The following is a 5,218-nucleotide window of genomic DNA, read 5'->3' as shown; positions in this document are numbered from 1 at the left end:
GGTGCGCCATTACTAGTTGAACTAGTAATGGCGCACCATCCCACGGTGCGCCATTACTAGTTTTGAAAAAATTAAAAAAAATTACTAATGACGCACCGTGGGTGTGGTGCGCCATTAGTATTTGCACACTAATGGCGCACCAACACATGGTGCGCCATTAGTATTTAGTAATGGCGCACCACAATTGCTTCTGGTCGTACATCATGACGTTTTTGTATAAAAGTCCCTCTGTTTTTCAGAATTCAACCCGCAATCCTTTTTAAGTCATTAAACTGAGATACAGTTTCATTTTTGCAAAAGAAACCCTGTACTTTGGTATATTCAACCCGCGATCCATACGTCTGATTTTATTATTTGGGAGCGGATCAAATCGGCGGCTCGAGCGGCGACGGCGGCGACGGCTCGAGCTTGCAGGGGCTGGGGGCAGATCCAGAGGCGGGGGTCGCCGGTGAAGATGAGGAAGGCGGAGCACGGGCAGATCCATGGCATCCGTAGCTCCTGGGCACAAAGGAGACAGGGAGGCCAGGGAGAGAAGAAGGAAGAAAGGAGGGGTTGTGCGGCGACCTAGCGAGGAGCTCGCCGGAGCTGGGCGAAGGCGGACTGGCGTGGGAGACGGAGGGGTCCGGCGCAGTCCTTGCAGGTGGAGGCAGGCGTCAAAGTAGAGGACGAGAGGATCCCCGGCCTAATTGTGGCATGCACTCAGCTTCCCCGATCCATCCCCTCCTACCCATCCGGCCTTTCCTCGATGGCCTGCATGCGACGAGCCCTTACGCGGGGTAAGAAGGGGGATTGCGCGAGGTGGAGCACTCCATCCCCCTCCTAGCCCTACCACGGTGAGGCCTCCTTTCCCTCTCTCCCTGCCTGAGCCATAGGCTGGCGGCGCTGAGGTCGATCTGCTCATGCACACATTGTTGCTGTGACATGATGACAGCCACGACCCACTTTTTCTTCCAGTTCCTTGTTTTTGTGGTGGATGCATCCATGATTATTTGTTTCAACTATTGATTTTCAGTTTAGTCAATCAAACCCATTCTGATGCTGCTCTTTTACTTGTACAAATAAACTATTGTTCACTAAACTAAGCAGCTAGCTACTGGTGTCTCAAAGATTAAGCGCAGGTTGGTACTTATGGTTAGGCCTGCCTCAAGTAGAGGAAGAAGAGGAGGCCTGAAAGAGAGAGGCCGCAAGGTAGAATCCTTTTGATTAGGAGGAAGTCCAGCAAGTTGGACGAACTGCTGATAAAGAGATAATTCTATTCCGAATTTTTATCTGAAAAGCAAGATTGGATCACGGGTGTATGTTGGCTATGTCTCTCATGGTGTGTGGAACCAGTTATTGGTTAATTTCATCTTGTTTGTTGACATTGATGGTGTTGTCCATTGGTTTAACAGAAAATTGTTGAAGCTAAAGATGAAGAGGAACTCGTGCAAGAGGAAAAGAAATGACATGGTAGAAACTGATTCACACATATCAGGGTCATAGTGGGAGGATTGATCTGCTTGATTTGCTCCTGATGGTTGGTGGATTGTTTCTGGTAGGGCTAAGAGTTTTGTGAAGGTAAAATTTTGATCCAACCTATTAAGCAGTACCACACAAATTACAGGAGAATCTGTTGTTTGGTCCAACCTATAAAGGTGCCATATATGCTCAGTTGCTCACAACAGTGCTAATATTAACAAGGTGAATAAACTCCTGCTCTAGCGGAAGATATCCTTTATATTTTTGGGGTCACTGATACCTGTACAAAAACATAAGATGTTTTCCTAGATAACATCTTTCCTCCAAAATAATTTATATATCATCTAGACTTGGTTAGTTGTAACTTTTGCTTTCTGTTCTTTCCACACGCTTCTGTAGGTTCAAATGACAATTGTTAAATTTTGGGACCTTAAGACTTTTTAGTTGATTGCATCCTCTAGACCGGGAGGTATAATAGCATATCCCAATTGTCTAATTGATGATTCAAAAAGCTCTGGCTCTACTCATGTATATCAGTTTATATTCAGATTCTGAAGTACTCCTTCTATAAAGAAATATAAGAGCGTTTAGTTCTATAAAACATATTTATATGTAGTTATCCAACAAATTTATGTCCTAAAATCTTCCAACTTCTCTTAAGCTGTTTTTTTTGCAGGAAAGCTGTATTTGATCATAACCTTGTCTTAAATGCAATTAAATTTCAACCTCAAATTTGGTGATATTTTGAATGGGCACAACTGTGTCGGTAGAGGACTAGAGGTTGATAGTTATGAATTTTGTGATAATCTTCGGTTATACTGTTATATATAGCACTTTCCAGGTTATATGGTTCACATTCTTTGAGCCAATTCACAATGACCATTCCAGATTTGGGCCTTGCGTTTTTAAATTATTTTGTAACATTTTGGTTGATCTTTGATGCTGCTCCTTAATTTTTTACATTGACTGGTGTAGTACTAAATGAGTGTTGCCATTCAAGGGAAGCCCCAAGCTTTTAAACAGTATATGAATGTTGTTAGCTCGGTCCTTCACAAATAAGTCCCTTGATGTGTGTCATCTGTCATTGCGTATAAGATCTGGTCTTTCTATTTTGCATTGATTTTTCTTCTCCCGGTGCACTGAATCTGCAAGGGCGTGTAGATGGCAGGATGAGCAGCAGCATGCCGGTGGTAAGACAGGACGTGTTGGCATACGCGAAGAAGCCATGCATGAATCTTCATGGCGGATGCTTGCTGGCTGTAGTGGCAGCACCAATTCAAGCTGGGAGGCGGGAAGCTGGAGTAGGAGGAACGATTGGTCGTCCATTAGGCATGAACGCAACTCCACTGTACTCCCTTTTTTTTCGTAACCAATTCTTTGGAGCAGACATGTGGGTACAGTTACATAGCGTCAAGATTGTTTGCTTTTTTTGGTTAGTTTAGATTTAGATTTCTCAGATATTCACTATTTGATCAATCGATCCATGTAGATCTCATTGACATGGTTTATGGAATGTACCTTTCAGCATTTACCCTGATTAGTTAAATGCCTAGCTGGTGATAAGAGGAAGAGGATGATCAGGAAAGCATGGAGTTGAGCGAATAAGTACAGGAAGAAAGGCCGTTCAGAAAAAAATAGTAGAGGAAGAAGGGGAGGAGCAGCAGTCAAGGTTGGGCTTGGTGGCCTCGACGCCTATGACCTCCTCTATGTCAAGCCTCGCATCACCCAGTTATTATGTTATCTACTTAGATAACATAATAACTGGGTGATGCGAGGCTTGGCATAGAGGAAGTTCCTTGGATTTACTTGCGTATAGAAATATGACTATCTAATGTACTCGTATGACTTAGCTGAGTTGCCTCTTTCTGTAACAAGGCTCTCTTTTAAAGTTGTTTCGCTGTCCTCAGTCCTCGTGATCTCGGAATCAGTATTTAGTTGATAACTGTGGCAACAAAGGATAGTTTGCGAACAAGGTTGAGTACGCCCTTATAGCAGACTAGAAGTAAGCTTCATATGAATGGACCTTGAATGTTGTTATTGATAAAGAACTGAATATAAGATACATTTACAATTATGTGAGGAAGCGAGCATCGATTATAAGGAGGTAGAGATGTCCTTGGTGGAGCTGGTGGACAGTACGGTACGTATAAGAGAACCGCGAGTGGTCGAGTACCAACTGCAGCAGCTTGGCTGCCTCTAAAAGTGGTAGCAATTCCGGGCCAGCAAGGCTCACGCGCGCCAAGATGGAAAGCATCAACCACGAATCCATGATGCCGACATGTACAGCGCCGCCGGCTCCGATGGGAGCGGGCTTCCGAATCATCACAAGGAGCTAATTAAGGAGCCACATTACGTTAGTATTGCAGCGCACCAGACATGCTTAATTTTTCTATGAGCCAGGTTAAATTAATTAGTATTTTCTTTTAGGTATTCTTAGTGCAAAAATGTCAAAAAAGTGGATGAGCTTCCAGGTAAAACCGTAACAACAGTATATTTTCAACTATCAAGCCTTTTGGTTTGAAAAAATATAGTCACAATTATCTTCCGTGTGCATGTAAATTTCCACGAAAATTGACGAGATTTGTGCGACATTTTAAAAAAATCACGATATTTTTTTCTAGAGCATTAAAACATCAATCATAAAAAACATTTTTTGTGCAAATTTACAAGTTCTTGAAGCATCATGAATATGTACACTTTCAAACAATCCATTTGGTACAATCAATCTTTTTTGTGAATTTAAATAAGATCCTTTTCCTTCACTAAATAGCTTCAACATGGAGACTCTAATCGAGTAGAACTATATTTTGCGACTGGCTGGACAATTTGGACGTGATAGTAGGAGATAAACAACGCAAGAAATAGGACAAAAACTTGACCGATAAGAAGGAAGGTTGTCCAACAAAAATATGGTGATAACGCATGAATACCGGTGCTGGTCGACCGATTCAAAGGTTCCCGAGTAAAATGAATAGATACCAGACATAAATACTCTAACATTTGTGCTACTATTATTACATACCATACAATTACAAGCTCGAAAATGCTGATAAAACCTAAAATACCGGGAACACAAAATCATATGGCAAAAAACCTAGAAAGCCTACGTGTGCTCACTACTGCGGATAAACATCATAGCTACACTACTATGCTTAGATTGCACATAATAGTTAGAAGTGGTTTGCATATAATCAAACAATAAATTTGTTCATGAAATTATTTGTTTTGTAAAATTAATGATATAGTAGTTGAATGCAATCATTGAAGGTTTTTAAAAGAGAAATACAGTACCAGCGAGCTCCACATCGGTATCGGTCTACCTAATCATCATGTATCAATGGCAAATATTAACATGCTCCCTCTTACCCCCTCTTTTTACATGTGAGGTAAGTAGGTAAGAGTTAATCAGAGGGAGCATGTTAAGACTACTCTATATCAATGACACAGGGGAGTTGGGGTTTGAATTTGATGAATAAAGCAAAATAAGATCATGCAATCGGATTCGATGCATTATTTGAAGGTGAAAATTGTGGGCAAACAATTAAAAGAAATAACTCGGGACTACAACTACAGTTGTTTCATAGTGGGAATGGCAGATGAAACAATGCCACTTAAGAAAAAATATCATAACTTCATGGTTAAAGAGACTTGGACAAGATAAACAAAGTGAAAAAAACAATCTACATGTATTTAAGTAATATATCTAAATCAAGGTAGCCCTCAATTCATACATTAATAGCTACAAATATGCATTTCCTTT

At 41.2% G+C, this 5,218-nt stretch overlaps 1 long non-coding RNA gene across 1 annotated transcript; it reads left to right on the top strand.

Moving 5' to 3' along the window:
- The first annotated feature begins 310 nt into the window (after positions 1–310).
- LOC123190374 (uncharacterized) lies at positions 311–2,998 on the top strand. The gene is made up of 2 exons (XR_006496305.1): positions 311–833; positions 1,392–2,998. It is a non-coding gene; the product is annotated as an uncharacterized lncRNA (long non-coding RNA).
- Positions 2,999–5,218: the final 2,220 nt, after the last annotated feature.

This window comes from Triticum aestivum, chromosome 2A (genome assembly GCF_018294505.1).
Source record: "Triticum aestivum cultivar Chinese Spring chromosome 2A, IWGSC CS RefSeq v2.1, whole genome shotgun sequence".
Taxonomy (NCBI): Eukaryota; Viridiplantae; Streptophyta; class Magnoliopsida; order Poales; family Poaceae; genus Triticum; species Triticum aestivum.
The sequence above is the reverse complement of the archived record's forward strand: the minus strand, read 5'-3'. Positions and strand labels throughout refer to the sequence as shown.